This window comes from Schistocerca americana, chromosome 6 (genome assembly GCF_021461395.2).
Source record: "Schistocerca americana isolate TAMUIC-IGC-003095 chromosome 6, iqSchAmer2.1, whole genome shotgun sequence".
Lineage (NCBI taxonomy): Eukaryota > Metazoa > Arthropoda > Insecta > Orthoptera > Acrididae > Schistocerca > Schistocerca americana.
Window position 1 is genome coordinate 242,228,241 of NC_060124.1, and position 18,225 is coordinate 242,246,465.

General features: G+C 39.5%; 1 pseudogene; it reads left to right on the plus strand.

The window, feature by feature from the left end:
* The first annotated feature begins 13,009 nt into the window (after positions 1-13,009).
* LOC124620620 lies at positions 13,010-13,127 on the plus strand (annotated as a pseudogene).
* Positions 13,128-18,225: the final 5,098 nt, after the last annotated feature.

Genomic DNA, 18,225 nt, shown 5'->3' on the forward strand with positions numbered 1-18,225 from the left:
AGAAAAGACGAAACCGGAAATGATTATCATGGGACTAGAAGGTAAGCAGCCTTCGTACTGGCAGAAGAGAATCATTTCCGCACATAATGTGGATAGGTTCTCTGAATACACAAAGCAAGTAGAAAGTGACTGCCGTTGAGGAGCAGATGCAAAGTAATAACAGATCTTCTAACAATCACATAAACAACAGAAATAATGACAGTAGAAGCGTGAATGTTAGAACTATGGAGATTCAGAATACAAGATATAACTCCCGTAGTCAAGGACGTGGTAGAGGAAGAGGGTGTAGACAGCAATCACGCTTTAGTAACAAATATTATGGCGAAAGCAGAAATGTTAATAATGTGCCGATCAGACAAGACGGAGAACCAAGTACTATCACATCAGCTTCTGTATCAAATGAACTCAAAAAGCTGCGTGTGAGAAACTAAATCTCGTCTATGAGGAAAGTGGCGCTCACAAGATGGAAACAATAACACAGCCAGTAACAGGAATACGAGTCACAGTCATTCAGCACACGCAAACAGATAACAGGAACGATGAAATAGGAAGATACAGTATCAGTGACGTGTTAAACCACTCTCATATTACATTCGGCAGAATTTTAGACACTTAAATAAAACGGGTCAGGGAAGAGAAAGAAATCGCTACGGGTAATAGGGAGGAAGGAAATAACGGATCTGAATCTGATAAAGACGAAGTAGAAATAAAGGCTTACATCTTCGACGATGATAACAATTTGAAGGCTAAAGTTGCACTAGGGGAAGTAGAGTCAGTTTGCGAGGCTTTGGAGAGCAAGAATTAATGTATTAATGGGATAGCAATTATAATGAAGCTATTAGCTGTATTAACTTGCTACAAACTTTAAATGTCGACGATAGTGTTATAGATAGCAATGTTGCGCTGGAACACAGTTCTTAGGGGTGGATAATAGTTACGCTGATGTGCAGCAACCGGAAATAGAGGAAGTCGTCCAGTACTTTGACTTAAAATTGATGGACTGGTCAAAAAAGGCAGCTGAGAATGTAGATATTGATAAAAGTTAAGTGTGAATGTATTTGCAAGTGAAAAAAACTACTTTAATGGGAAACAGATTGAAGGGGATTTATTGGAAGATGTCTATGACGAACGTGTTCAGACTAAAATAACTCATCCTATTATGGAAACTGACATCTCAGATGTAGCACAGCGTTGTATTCTTGGTAATGGTAGTGAAGCAAGTGCCTTGTCCCAAACAGTCTTTGATGCTCTTCCTAATGAGAATGAACGAACTGACATGAAAGGAAGTGGTTTATGAATAGTAGGTGCTACTGGAACAGTTTCTAGACCAGTACAGCACGAGGTTTTGGTACCAATTGGTATATTAAATATAACAACAGATCGGATTTCTGATAAACAGAGAGGCAGCAATATTGAAGCATGGGAACTGCCTACCAGATTAGTGAGGAATAACAAATATTTGAACGAAAATATTTAATTTGGTAGAAAGGTGCAAGATGCTAATGCAGAAGGGAACGATATCCTATAAGAAACAGATGCTAAGGTACGGCCAACAAATCAGATTTCTGATAAAAGGGTTTACAATAGGAAAAGAAGGCACATCACAAATGCTTTTCCCACTAGTTTTAGCATTTGTGAACTAGTGGTAGTCAGAACGACAGAAAAATCTACCAAAACATCTGCAGAAACGAAGAAGTTTATGCATTGGTAGCAAGGACCATTCAGGATGATAACAAAGCGTTTTAAAAAGGACAGCAACTATTTTCTTTAGGGAGTCTGCCACTCCTTGGAGGATACACAGTTTGGCAGACTGTGCAGCCCCAACTGGATGAAACTTTATTTCTCTTTCAAGTTTCATTCTCTTCTTCTGTCCTGTCATAGAAAGTAAGGAATATATGTCTTCGTGTTGTGTACATGCTTTTAGTTTGTGGTGTATTCCTAGTGGGTAAGAATGATTCCCGAATATGACTATATTCAATTGATGACTTACAAAAGAATGAGTGAAGTAGTGTGCAATACTAAATTCTAAATGCTAAAATAACAATGGGTTAACTTTTGAGCAGCAATAATAACAAAAGTCTTGTCTAAAGTAAATCAACAGTAAATAAGATCCATAAAAAGGGGTTAGTAACTAAAAAAATACGGAACGCTTTGGATTAAGAGAAGTTTTTGAAGAGGAAATTCCCAAAATCTGAAACAACAGACTCTGCATAAATTAATAATTTTCATTTGTGAGTAAGGTTGCCTGAAGGTAAGAAAATAAAATAAAATGGTGACACTAGAAGCATACCAAAGCGTTTTAATATCAGTTAAAGGAGATGTGTGGAAATGGTGTGAGGATCACAACAAAAATATATGAAATAATGTGGTCAGTAGGTTGACGAAGATAATATGAAGAAGGAAGCGTCTAAATACATGCAAAAATGAAAATGAGGAGAAACAGGAGATATAAAGTCAGTAGGCTGACGTATGTGGATAAAAGGTGGAAATTGATAATTCCCACATATCTCGAAAAAGGGTTTGAAAAACACGTAATCTTCCTGAAGGCAGTTGGTTAGTTAACAGATAAATAGAGATAACAAAATACAAATTAGCGAATGTGTTAAGAAATGCAGATCGTAAAGTATGGATATGGTAAGAAAAAAACATCTTTGCAATTATGGTTGTGGCAAAGCAAAGTAACTGCTGTCGGACAAATGAGTTCTTTAGCATACTAATCTTTACGATAACTGAGTCACACGAAGGAAAAGCTTCCAAAGGTTACTCAATTTTCTAAGTAAAGCAACATCTGAAGTAATAAAATAAATTGCAGACTAGCCCAAAATGTCACTAGATAAAAACATAAATTGACCTTCGGTGCATAATAGCTGTGGTTCAAGCACAAATGAAAATAGAACTGCAAAGTTCGTGATTCACGCTTATTAATGAGGCAAAATGTTACGGTTTTAAGATGTAACTTATTGCCAGTAATCACTTTGCAAAAAACATTTTCTAAAGAAAAAGAGAAGAGAAAAAGAAATTATTTCTGGTAACTACTCAAATATTAGAACTATTGAACGAAAATACAATATAAAATGTGATTTGTCCTCACTTAGATGTAAGTTGAGAACAGAAGCTTAGGCTGTGTTACCTGTTTCTCAGGAACATGGTGGCTTCATGAAAGGCAGTGTACGAGCTGTAGTGGTGAAGGAAGCAAGGGCGACAAAACCTACAGTGAATCATCCCCTTTCCTTTTTGTAATAAAATATAATGGAAAAGTAATTTAGCACCCCCTGTCTCTAATGATTTAGTGAAGGTGTCGTACGGATGCTCACATTGGTGCCCACGGTAGTCATTAATTAAATGAGTACTGAAAGGTGAAAAATTTCGTGTTTCTCTTTCTCAGGTAATGACCTAAAAATTTATCTAAAAAAGTAATTTTGTAATAATCGAAAGTTTTATTTCATGTTTCTATGTAATTTATGTACATGATTTGTAAAAGTTCATGATGTCATGTTTTTCTAAGTGTTTATAGGTATTATTATTTTTTGAGTGTAGTATTAAGGAATTTTGCAAAAAATCAATTTCACTTAAAAGAAATCAGCTATAATAACATCCTCAAAAATAACTTTTTTCACAAAAATAAACAAGGGTAATGTGACGAAACAAGCGCTAGCAATGCACCATAATTTAAGAATGAAAACAGAAATTAAACCTGCTTTTCCAAACTTTGTCAACATATGCTTCAGTACATTAATATTTGAATTCCTAAATCTCAGACTGATCAGGTTCAATAACATCCTCAAAAATAACTTTTTTCACAAAAATTAACAAGGGTAATGTGGCGAAACAAGCGCTAGTAATGCACCATAATTTAAGAATGAAAACAGAAATTAAAGCTGCTTTTCCAAACTTTGTCAACATATGCTTCATTACATTCATATTTGAATTCCTAAATCTCAGACTGATCAGGTGAATAGCTTTCCCTAAATACATCGTTATAAGAAACAAACAAGTGGCGCTAAGTAATAGAGCTAGGAAGCCAAAACCTGGTCAGAATGTACAAATGTATGTCAAAATCAACTGTTACAAGTTTCAACTTGATCAGAGCAATAGCTTGTTCAAATTCGGTGTTTCCACAAGAAAATCGAAGGCGCTAAATATTAGACTTCAAAATATGAAAATTCTTATGGAACGTCAGTTTGATATAAAAACGTTACTGATGTGGCCCCACTAAGCTACCTCTAACAGTTCTGGAGTAATTTACTGAAAATTGAGTATGGAACAAAATTGTCCATATTTATAGTCGATTAAGTATTAGATATGTTAAAGCTAGAAAGTTCTGATTGCAGCACACGATTAAACCCATTAAATAATAAAGCTGTAACAAGTTTCAAGACTTTGATGTAAATAACAATCCATACAATGTCTCTTAAACATGTAGTTCAGAGGTCATGATCTATTGTCAGTCGCGTTCTAAAAGAAATTCTATACAGCAAAGTTAAAATAAAGGCGAGCTAAAACTTTTTCTCTGAATACAGCCAACCTAATTCCACTGATACAAAAATTACGAAGGTTCTAGACACATTCATGACAGTGTTAAAGAATAATATGTACCTGGTGTGTCCGAGGCTGACGCCATTTAGATGCTGCTGCTTGGGCATAGAGCGGATAATGGCAGCTGTTCCCTTCGGCCATCCGCTGCACTCGATAGGGAAGGGGGAAAGAAAACAAGTCTTAAGAGATATTGGCAGACACACTCAGTTTGAGAAAACAGATGAACAGGAGTCAGATTTTAGCATACAGCCTCCATTTAAACAATTTTTAACAGAAAGTAATCAGGAAATTGCCAGTTCATCTTCGCCAAAGCAGTCATAATTCCATTAGTATGCAGTATCAGTTATCTTTATTACACCAGAACATCCTGGGACTCAGAAATAAAGTTGATGAACTATTCATTTGTATTGATGAAATGAATTCATCTAACCAAATTGACATAATCTGACTCTCTGAACATCAAGTGACCACTGGTATATATTTGTTAGACATTTCAGAATTTAAGCTAGCTTCCTACTTCTGCAGAGTACATATGGATGGAGGAGGAGTTGCCATATATATTAAAAACTGTCATAAATTCAAGAACATTGACATTAATAAATTCTGTTTAGAGCAGCATCTAGAAGCATGTGCAACAGAAGTAGACTGATCCTATATAATAGTAACTATTTACTGAGCACCTGCACGAAATTATAATGTGTTCATAAATCGTCTAGAAGCTCTTTTGGGTTATTTAACAGGAAGAAACAAAGAAATTTTGACTTCTGGTGACTTTAATACAGATTTTCTAATGCAATCTTCCAGTAAACATTTACTGAAGTTAGTAATGTCGTCTTTCAATGTAACTGACACTGTAAACTTTCCAACGAGAATCACTAAATCCTCAAGGACACCCATTGATAACATTTTTACAAACAAATAAATGAAACAAAATCATATCATAAAACCTGTAATAAATGGACTATCAGATCATGACATGCAGCTCCTTGTTTTTGATGTAAATTCTAAGCAGATTATCGAGACTACTAAATCTGAGTACAAGAGAGTAGCCAATCAACCAAAAATTGAGTGTTTTGGAAAACTGCTCAAAGATATGAACTGGAAAGATGTTTATAGTGCTCATGACATGAATGAAAAATATAACACATTCATGAACAATGTCAGTACCATGTTTGAAAACTATTTTCCTCTAAAAGTTACTCAAATTAAGCAGAAGTCTATAATAAAACTATGGATTACACAAGGAATAAAGATTTTCTGTAAGACAAAAAGGAAAATGTATATGTCGACTAAGAATAGCTCCAATGCTGATGATCTAGCTAAATAAAAGGAATACCGTAAAATATTAAAAAATTTAATTCCAATGTCTAAGCAAAAGCACTACAAGAAGAAGTTAGCAATGTCAGGGAACAACATAAAAACAAAATAGGATATAGGGAAAGAAGAGACTGGTAGAACCAGAAAGGAACAGGAGCAAATAGCACTAAGGGTAGATGACACATTAGTAACCGATGGGCATAGTGTTTCAAATCTATTTAGCAAGTACTTTATATCTGTTACTTATAGAATGGGATTCTCAGGATCAGTAAATAATGCCCTTGAATATCTGAAACTAGCCTTTTACAAATAGCTTCAGGTACATGAATATTTCACTCACTTCACCAAAATAAATAACTTCCATAATAAAATCTTTAAAAACAAAGCATTATAGTAGTTACAATGAAATATCAACAAAGTTAATCTTGTGAGTTTAGTATAATTCTAAGTTACTGGCCAAAATGTGCAGATGTTAAGCCTCTATTCAAGAAAGGGTATAAAGAGATACCATTAAACTACAGACCGGTTTCACTTTTGCCAGCATTACCAAAATTTTAGAAAAAGGAATGTACAGGCAGCTTCTCCACCATCTGACCACAAGTAACATATTATCAAAGACACAGTTTGGATTTCTGAAAGCTTCTGATATCGAGAAGGCTATTTACACCTACAGTGAAAATGTACTTAATTCGTTAAATAACAGATTACAACCAGCAGGTATGTTCTGTTATTTGTTAAAGGCATTTGATTGTGTGAACCACAACATCCTTTTAAATAAATGAGAATTCTATGGTGTCACGGGCAGTGCTGAAAAATGGTTCAAGTCATACCTTGCTGACAGGAAACAAAGGGTGTCAGTGCAAGGGACTAGTGAATTAAGTCATCAGTCATCATCAGAATGGGAAGAAATTATATGTGGTGTCCCACAAGGATCCATCTTAGAGCCATTGCTTTTTCTTGTGTACATTAATTATCTTTCATCAGTTACACTGCCAGAAGCAGAGTTCATTTCGTTTGCAGATGACACAAGTGTTGCAATAAATAGTATGTCGAGTGTAGTTCTAGAAGGATCTGCTAATGATACTTTCATGGATATTAATAAATGATTTAAAGCCAACTCACTGATATTAAAATTCGAAAAGACTCACTATATGCAATTCAGAACCTGTAAGAGGTTTCCACCCAGCATATGCATGAAGTATGAAGAAGAGCAGATAGAAGAGGTTGGCAGTCTTAAATTCCTGGGATTACAACTTGATAATAAATTCAGTTGGGATGAGCACACCACAGAAATGCAGAAATGCCTTAACAAATCTGTATTTGCGGTTCGAGTGTTAGCTGACATAGGCGACAAAAAAAATGAAAAAGCTTGCATACTTAGCCTACTTTCATTCCATAATGTCATAAGGTATAATATTTTGGGGTAATTCTTCATGTCAAACAAAAGCGTGTAATACGTATTATTTGTGGAATAAATTCACGGACGTCCTGTAGAAACCTCCTCAAAGAACTGGGTATACTAACTACTGCCTCTCAGTATATTTACTCCTTAATGAAATTTGTCCTAAATAATATATCTCTTTTTCCAACAAACAGCTCAGTTCATACATACAATACCTGAAACAAAAATGATCTGCACAAGGCCTTAAAAGCCTTACTTTAGTTCAAAAAGGGGTCCACTACTCAGGAACACTCACCTTCAATAGTTTGCCAGCAAACATAAGAAATTTAGTTACACATAAAGAACAGTTTAAAAGGAGCCTGAAAGACTTACTAGTGGCCAACTCCTTCTACTCCATTAATGAATATTTCAATAGAAATAAATGATGTATTGTATATATTCTTACATATTCATATATTAGTATTGTTATTTCAGCTTTAAAAAAAATGTATTGATATGTTCCAAATCCACGAGGATCTCCTCAGCACGGATCTATGGAACGAAAAACTAATCTAATCCACTTTTGTGGCGTGCGATTAACTTAGACTGATCTAATACTGTTATAGGTGCACTGCCTTGGCTTCATTTGGTTAAGATTATTTACTTACGGAGTTTAAGTTGTAGCGGTTTCGTTATCGTATTGAGAGCGCGATTTATCGGATCGTAATTTTTTACGATATGTTGTGTCTCTGAGCCTGGGTTGTGGGTTTGACCTACGCCTTCGAGCTCTTGTGTGTCTTTCTTATTTAGTAGTATTCCGTTTATGCTCCAGGTACACCCAGTAGCAGCTTCCTTTTCTGATGTCAATACTGTTTGAGGTATTATATGTGAGACGAAGTCGGTCAGAGACTTGTATACGTCTCACTATTGGTTAGGCCGCCGATTTGTGGCCGAGGGGGACAACTGGCCGTTGTCGACGCTGCCTTTTGTGTACGACGTTCGTGTCCGTACCTGGTTGCCGCCTGGATCTCACATAAATTTATAAGTCACGTCTACAGGTACGAGGTTCACAAATAAAAAGTCTTTCTGTTCATGTAATTATTGCCTTTTAGCTAAGTTGTCTTTCAGATGAAAAAAGTTGATTATTCTATTTATTCAGTTATGGATGCTTTTTCCAAGTGTGTCGTTTATTGCTTTAAAGTCAATTTTGTCACTGTTCAGTTTGTCTTCAGTCTAGTCCTCGAGATGCTTAATATCGAAAACATTTAATGAAATCGCATTGTTATAATCCCATGTAATTTGCACTAATGTAAACTGGCTTCTGCCGTTTGATCTTAACGACTGGTCCCTATCATTCTACTGTTGATCCTGGCGTACAACAATCCAATGAAAGTTGCATTAGAGTAAATAGTCTATAGCCGCCTGATGTGTAACTAGTAATCACTGTAGCGACAAGCTATTCAGAGAGTTCTTACTTAATCCTAGTTTGTTGGTTCTGCTGATTGTATCTGTATCAGAATTATTATCTCAAGTTCCAACTTGTGGCAGCTTAGACATCTGGTAACCACTCATTTGGCAAAATTATTACTATAATTATTATTTGAATTAATTGTATACATGAATAAAACTTTGAGTTCAATAAAAGATGAAATAAGTTCTTCCTTCCCACAAGATCCAGCCCTTCCACGTAATACTTTACTGGCGTTGTAGGAGGTGCCGATATATCCCATTGTCACCTTCCATCCCGAATTTTAATCCAACTCTTGAACATTTCTTTTGTATCCACCATTCTTACTTGTATGTATAGATTGAACGATGTGGTCCAAGGATTACGTTCCCGTCTTCCACCCTTTTTAGTCAGAGTGCTTCGTTCTCAGTCTTCTACTCTTAATGTTCTCTCTTCGTAATTGTACATATTGTACGTTACCTGTCTTTCTCTATTTTTTACTCCTATTTTTCTGAGAATTTTGAATATCTTGCGCCAAATCACATTGTCAAACTTTTTATGGGTCGACAAATCCTATGAACGTGCCTTGATCTTTCTTCATTCTTGCTTCCATTATCGAACTCAACGTCAGAACTGCTGTCTGTTGCCTTTACCTTTTCTAAAGCCAAACTGATAATCGTCTAACAGATTCTCTATTTCGTTTTCCATTCTTGTGTTGATGTTGTTGGGGTCTTCAGTCCTGAGACTGGTTTGATGCAGCTCTCCATGCTACTCTATTCTGTGCCAGCTTCTTCAACTCCCAGTACCTACTGCAACGTACATCCTTCTGAATCTGCTTGGTGTATTCATCTCCTGGTCTCCCTCTACGATTTTTGCCCTGCACACTGCCCTCCAATACTAAATTGGTGATCCCTTGATGCCTCAGAACATGTCCTACCAACCGATCCCTTCATCTAATCAGGTTGTGCAACAAACTTCTCTTCTCCGCAATCCTATTCAACACCACCTCATTAGGTATGTGATCTACCCATCTAATCTTCAGCATTTTTCTGTAGCACCACATTTCGAAAGCTTGTATTCTCTTCTTGTCTAAACTATTTATCGTCCATGTTTCACTTCCATACATGGCTACACACCATACAAATACTTTCAGAAACGACTTCGTGACACTTAAATCTATAGTCGACGTTAACAAATTTCTCTTCTTCAGAAACGCTTTCCTTGCCATTGCCAGTCTACATTTTATATCAACTCTACTTCGACAATCATGTTATTTTGCTCCCCAAATAGCAAACTTCCTTTACTACTTTAAGTGTCTCATTTCCTAATCTAATACCCTCAGCATCATCCGACTTAATTCGACTACATTCCATTATCCTCGTTTAGCTTTTGTTGATGTTCATCTTCTATCCTCCTTTCAAGACAATATCCATTCCATTCAACTGCTCTTCCAAGTCCTTTGCTGTCTCTGACAGAATTACAATATCATCGGCGAACCTCAAAGTTCTTATTTCTTCTCCATGGATTTTGATACCTACTCCGAATTTTTCTTTTGTTTCTTTCACTGCTTGCTCAATATACAGATTTAGTAACATCGGGGAGAGGCTACAACCCTATCTCACTCCCTTCCAAACCACTGCTTCCCTTTCATGCCCCTCAACTCTTATAACTGCCATTTGGTTTCCATACAAATTGTAAATAGCATTTCGCTCTCTATATTTTGCCCTTGCCACCTTCAGAATTTGAAAGAGAGTATTCCAGTCAACATTGTCAAAAGCTTTCTCTAAGTCTACAAATGCTATAAATGTTTGCCTTTTCTTAATCTAGTTTCTAAGATAAGTCGATAATTCTTGTTAGGATCTTGAATATACGGGCTGTTAAGTTGATTGTACGATAATTTCGTGCCTGTTGGCTGCTGCTGTCTTCAGAATTGTATGGAAGATATTTTTCCGAAATATGCTCTTTTCGGGACACCTAAAACTGTTGATAACTCTCCTAGGTTTCAAGAGATGAGTCCTGTCTTCAGGCACTAAAAATAAATAAATAAAAAACAAAAAAATCTTCATAACACTAATTAACATTAAAAGGGCCCATAACATTGTGTGTATCACGTTATACTTTAATAGCATATGGGAAAATCGTACCAGTCATGTAAAATATTCGGCCAGTATATCAAGTAGTGCGCGAAATCGCGTCTGGGTGAGTCATCAAAATTTCTCTGTGTCAGCCAGTACCACACGCGGGCAAACGGGACCCAACCCAAAGAGGATGAATGTAACAGCAAATAAGCACACTTTTCAGCCTGCCGTAACCAATGAACCAACCGCGAACGACTATACATGTGCCATAAGCTATGAAGGAACAAAAGCAATACAATGAAAATTTGTGAACATCAAAAGTAGCTTATCATATAACTGCCCAGCCCGCCGCATTTCGTGGAAGCCCAGCAAGACCGGTCAACAGACTGTTGCGCGAACCACACTGCAACTCCTGTGCACACGTGCACACCGATAAGCCAGAACGTTATGACCAGCAATCTAATCGCCGGTATGTCCACCTTTGGCATGGACAACAGTGGCGACGCGTCGTGGCATGGAAGCAATGAGGCCTTGGTATGGCGCTGGAGGGTGTTGGCACCACATCTACACACACAAGCCACCTAGTTCCCGTACGTTCCATGCATGGGGCCGATGAGCTCACGTTTAATCACATCCCACATGTGTTCTATCGGGTTCAGATTTGGCTAGGGTCCAGTATATCAGCTGGAACTCGCCACTGCGTTCTTCGAACCACTCCATCGCATTCCTGGCCTTGTAATATGGCGCTTTACGTTGTTGAAAAATTTCACTGCCGTCGGGAATCATGATCCTGATGAAGGGGTGTGCGTGTTCTGCTACCAGTGTACGATACTCCATGCAAGTCACGGTGCCTTGTCAGAGCTCCACTGGACCCACTGATGCCCACGTGAATGTTCCCCAGAGCATGATGGAGCTGCCGCCATCTTGTCTCCGTCCTGCAGTACAGGTGTCAAGGAGCTATTCCCTTGGTAGATGACGGATTCGCGCCCTCCCGTCGGAATAATGAAGAAGGTATCCGGATTTATCAGACTAAGCGATGCTTTGCCACTGCGCCAACGTCCAGTGCCGATGGTCAGGTGACAGTTTCAGCCAAGCCGACCGGGTTGGCCGAACGGTTCTAGGCGCTACAGTCTGGAACCGCGCGACCGCTACGGTCACAGGTTCGAATCCTGCCTCGTGCAAGGGTGTGTGTGATGTCTTTAGGTTAGTTAGGTTTAAGTAGTTCTAAGTTCTAGGGGACTGATGACCTTAGAGGTTAAGTCCCATAGCGATCAGAGCCATTTGAACCATTTCCGTTTCAGCCGTAGTTGTCAATGTCGTGGTGTTAACACTGGCACATGCTTGGGTCGTCGGCTGCGGAGGCCTAGCGTTACGAGTGTTCGGTGCACTGTCTGGTCAGACACAACTTGTGCTTTGGCCAGCATTAAAGTATGATTTTAGTTCCGGGTCATTTAGCTGCCTGTCGTGTTTTTCCAGTCTGCCCAGCCTGGAGTGTCCGATATCTGTAATGAGAGGTGGCCGCCCAGCCACATGACCTCTGGACGTGGTTTCAGCTTGGTTTCGCCACGTGTTGAAGACTCTCACCACGGCACTCCTTGAGCATTCCGAAATGATCGTGTCGAGCCTCAGGGTCACCACAATTTGCGCACGGTTAAACTCAGATCGCGCCCATTTGCCATTCTACATACGGACAGTATGCTCACTCACATTATATGGGCTGTGCGTGTATCTGACTTGCAGTCATTCCTCGCCAGGTGACGCTGCTATGGCCAGGACGGTATTACGTAGGCAGTAGGTCGGTGGTCGTAATGTTCTGGCAGATCAGTGTACTTTGGAGTGTGGCCGCTAAGTGAACTAATATCGAGGGCGGGAGGCGCCACCGAAGAAACCACAGCAAATAAACGCCTGTATCCAAAAGTTTCCTCCCATACGCCACCGGCTACTGTTAACGCTAAAACCAGTTCACCATATGGTATTAGCTAACAGAGGTCTAGTAAAGAGGAAATAATAGAAAAACGACGTGCATTATATAATGCAATACTCAATGTTTAAAAATAATAAAATGTTGCAACAAAATTGTCAATTAATAAAGTTAATAAAACCGTAGCTCAAATTATATAGAGTGATAAAACAGTACTATAAAATATAAATGGGGCCAAACTGACAGGCTTCAAATTATACGTCATAGTGGAAGATATTTCAATATACAGAGTACATCATACTAATAATGCAAGGCTATGGGTGCAGATAGGCAACGGCCTTGCCGCAGTGGATACACCGGTTCCCGTCAGATCACCGACGTTAAGCGCTGTCGGGGGTGGCCGGCGCTTGGATGGGTGACCATCCGGGCCGCCATCCGCTGTTGCCATTTTCCGGGGTGCACTCGGCCTCGTGATGCCAATTGGGGAGCTACTCGATCGAATAGTAGCGGCTCCGGTCAACGAAAACCATCGTAACAACCGGGAGAGCGGTATGCTGACCACACGCCCCTCCTATCTGCATTCTTAGTTGTGGATTACACGGCGGTCGGATGGTCCCGATGGGCCACTTACGGCCTGAAGACGGAGTGCATGGATGCATATAGTATAATACAACGTTTGGGGTAAGTTAAATAACCATCGCCCATAAAATCTTCATTAACGGAGAAGTCAGTGTGACTAGTAAACTCCAAAAATACTAACTATGTACATGGCCACAGAGTTACACATTAGGTACTAATCTGTGGAACAATACATTATGTACGACCTATTAACGAAAACTTGAACCTAGTTTTGAAAACATTATGCGAAACCACACAACTATCATGTCACTCACCCCTCGAAGATGAGGGGACGAGGTGTTACAGATACAACTTAACGCGAAGACAACCAAATACAGCCTCAACTTCTATCCATTTCATTAAGAATGACAGAATCGAAATGCTTGTTTGAATTTTTCTACTCAGCAGGTTTCCTCGGCGCCTATGCTGCGCATCGCACACGCGCCGGCCGCATCTCGTGCGGTACCTCTGTCGCAGCCAACGGAGGAGGAGCAAATTAAATCCCACGCGGTGGCGGAAGGCGCGTCGCGGCGGTCCTTAATATCTATTAGCGGCGGCCAGGGGGCTTTCTCGCTGTCGGGGACACCGCCGGCCGTGTTCCGTGTTTCACTGCCGGTACGTGGCCCCACCTTACACCACCAGCTGCCGGACAAGTTGCACAGTGCCGCCGAGCACACTCCCGAGCTAAACGTTATGAGGATCTACGGCTTCCTTGGCTACTGCAGTGCTAATGTTCGTGCCTTTTCCGTTTTAGGGGTGATGAAGAGTTGTAAGAAAGAGAATAATGTCTTGCTTCACATCAAGGGTGGGGACGATACATTACTAGAATAAGTTAAGGAAGTCTCATGCATACGAAACAAGAGCTCATAGTATTGACATTGGCTGAATAGCGTGTGGATGGGTTATCGTTTCAGTTGTGAGACTGGATTCGTGATTTCCTGTCAGAAAGGTAACAATACTTAGTAACGGTCCAAGAGGAAGCTATCTGGTGTCCCTAATCTACGAGGGCTATTTTTTTTCACCCTCCGATCTGTCGCGAAATTAAAACTTAAAGGAGTGTACTGGGGCACATTTGTATGTGGCAGCCGAATATGATTTTCTAAACGATGTGTGTCTCTTCTAGAGGCTAGCGTTGCTGCCTCTGGGTCACGGGGTCCGGGTTCGATTCCTGGCCGGGTTGGGGATTTTCTCTGCCCAGGAACTGGGTGTTTCTGCTTTCCTCATCATTTCATCTTCATCAGCATCATCATTCGTAACAGTTTGTAGATTGGACTGTGTAAATGAAACTGGACTGTGCAAAAATTGGGACTTTGTACGGGCGCTGATGACCGCGCAGTTGAGCGCCCCACAAGCCAAACATCATCATCACGACGAATGTCTTTGATCGGCTTTATCTCGCTGACTGTGTATGAGCAGACCCAGAGATACTGTTAGTAAGAGAGCACTTGGCGCACAGTGGAAGGTAGCTGTCTGTGAGGGAAAGACGATGGAGTAGGCTGTTTTTGTGGTGTACTGTGTGAACATCAAGTGTAAGACTAATTTAGGTATGCCAATATGGCAGAACTTAGAAGCAGAAGTTTTCATGCAAGCAAGGTAAAGATGTTAAATAATTATGATTTCTGTAAATGCCAGCGCGTTGGTATACATGAGTTGGCTGATAATTTGTAATTGTCCATTAACCCCAGAATGTACGTAAACCGTTTTCATAAAAGGCTAGTTACATATTTCACTTTGTAGTGTTTCTAAGATGGGGTTAACATAGCTGTTTTTTAATTTGATGCTTTGCATTCATGTTGGATTATTGAAGTTACATAATATTTGCTGTTTAATTTCATTGTATGTGAATCAATTGGGAGTAATGTAACTTCAGTTGTCAGACGTATTTGAAAAGACAAACTTAACTTGCAGTACAATTTTGCTAAAAAAAGAGTCAGTGTTAGTAATTCACCACAATCAATACAGCCTCACGGTCCAGGTCATATATTTTTTCAGAGAAATTGGATTTTTCATAAATGTTTTCATTTATCCGCCAAAACAATTTTATATACATTTCAAAGTATTACAGACAGCATTCCACACCACTGAGCCTGTAGCTAGCATATTTATATATTTTTGTGAGGGACCAGAATATACTGCGTTGCACCGTTGCTGCTCTAGATGTAAGACAATTTAATTTATTTGTTATGTGCACAGGGACCAAAGATATCAGTTTTTAACAGGGCCACATGATTCAGTGCCTAAGAGGCTGAATGTATTTTGCAGTGACTGTATTTCTTTATTCGCACTGGGAGCTGCATTGTCCAACCAATTGGTGTAAAGTTTTGCTAACAATAATACGGAGTAAGCACACCATTTGCACTTACAACAACCAACACGACTATTCGAGTTCAGTACTCATTCCACAGATTAGACATTCATTCAATGTAATCGTGAAGTTTATTATTTCATTTGGTTAAAAGAACGTTACAAAACCACAATGACATTCCGATGAAATTATGCATACATACGTTGTGTAGTGTCTCTAGTCATCGATCACATCCCGTTCTACTTTTCTATTCTGAGCGCACAGTAAGCTTATAAAGGTGCTTAGAGCAACGGTGACTACCGCCAAATGCTGAGGACTTCAGTCTGATTTCATGTAGCCCACATAACGTACCTGTCATGCACGTCCCTCTTCGTGACGTGACAGTGCTCGGCCACATACCGCAGGGCTAACAACGACACTCCTGCAGCGTTTCCTACGGGATGTGTTTCACCAGCGGTCATACAGCCTTGACTTCAGCCGCTTTGATTTTCATGTCTTCGCTCACATGAATCGCTGGCTATGACATTATTTTGCACAGAAAACGGGCGGCAGTCCATCATAGGGAACTGGCGGAAAGCATAGGCGACTGTTTTCTTATGATGAGGGCATCGGGAAGTTGGTACCTCGCTACAACAAATGCCTAAGCGGTGACTATGTAGAGAACGTGTGACTAAATTTTGCTAATAAAAAATTTTTGTTTTTCGCTGCGATTTCCATTTCGCGACTGATCTGAGGTAGGAAAAAACTCGGATATAAAGAATTTAGGCGATAATCTGAGGATCCACCTTAGTATATTTTCAGCTGTGTATATCGTTCACCGTCTACTAACAACATAAGAAGATCAAAATCAACTGTAAGCTGATTTAGACTACATTTCAGTACAGTACCAGAAGTGACAATTGACTTTAAATAATGAAACGTATGATGTCATCGACGTGGATTTTAAAAATAATCCCTTAAATATCGGTTACACAGTAAACTACACAAGTCTAAACGCTGTCAGTTCAACTAAATATCTATTAATTACAAGTATGACCTAGTTAAAATGTAACCATCACATAAAAAATGTCGTGGGAAAAGTTAAACACAGGTGAAAGGAGGATAGGGCACAAGGTTGCCGCAGAGGAAGCGCCGACTCCAATTTGAGGATACACGGAATTAATATTTATTTATAAATAAACATGAAACAATACAGCATTGGTAACAAACTCTGATTTCCAACAGCATCTTTATAAAGGAATACCTTTGAAATGTTCCTCCCTCACTGGCATTAAAAGTTAAAATTAAGATACAGCCAAGATTGAAAATTCACCTTCAGATATATATGGCCTTAGTTCAGTTAACAAGTTTTCTAAAAACACCTGGATCTTCGTTCAGATTTTTTAGTCACCAAGGCTTACTGACGAACATCTTATTGAAGAATTTTCACGGAGCTGAAATGGATTACAGAGTTGTTGGGATTGGCAGGCTACAAACAGCTTAGGCCGTTTAGTTAACTCGATCGTGCGACTCGAGGTAACTCCATAGGCAGTACTCTAAACTAGCAGCAGCTTGATCTAAAACACAGGGAAATGATATTAACACAACGCCCACTTCCAAAAGTTACCACGGTAGCCATGCCTTAACGCATGAGGCAAGTAACTGAGGTTTAGACGCAAGGCATTACAAACTGTCATGAACAGAGTGTCTAAAAACAAATTTCACTGGTTAACTTATCCATACAACTATAATTGGCAATATATCTTTCAGACTCTCCCTTAGGTGATCAGAAAACCACAAACTTTGGACACCACGTCAAAATTCTAATTGCTTAACATACATAAAATTACAAAATTACTATATATATTTATTAAAAACAAGTAGAAACCTTTACTTAATATCAAAACCATTTTCTTTAAAGTATTAAACTCATACGTTATAACCGTTTGTAAGGAATCGACACAACTAACTTTAATGAGATCTCACAACCAAAGGAGTACATGCCCTTAGCACATTATTAAAAGTCCTTAACATGGTTGACAAATTATTATCAAATCTTAGATTTCCCCACAAATCGTAACACAAATTTTAAACCGTACAAGCAAAACGTTCAAACAACAACCAGGGCAATGCCAGAGCAATTCAACTAACCCGGACGAGGCACTAAGCTGGAAACACTACCAGTACTGGGCAAAATGATTTCAACGCTACAAACAGAGCGGAACACGAACCCGCTTGAAGGTCAGATGTGCACTAGCACGGCAGCTCTTCATTTAACACTACCTCCAGTCGGCTACAGCAGAGGCACAGGAAGGTATCAAGCAGTGCACCAGACACAGGACAGGCTACGGCGGTCGATGTGAGGCACAAACAGCCTTCGAACAGTGACTGCGTCTGCCTCGGACCACTCTAAAATTCCACTTTGCTGCAACGAAGACGCCGCGTAGCGCTGTCCAAAACAGCCGCGCCGTGACTACCCTACCGCTCGCTATGCCTTCTCGCTCCAGCAACGATCCGTAACAACTCACCCTCTGCAAACCATCGCGCCCTCTCTTCAAGCTGCGGCCAATCAACCCCAGAGTCCTCGCCAAACCACATCGCTATGGCGGATAAACCCAAGGTGAAACAAGAACGTCGCTGAGT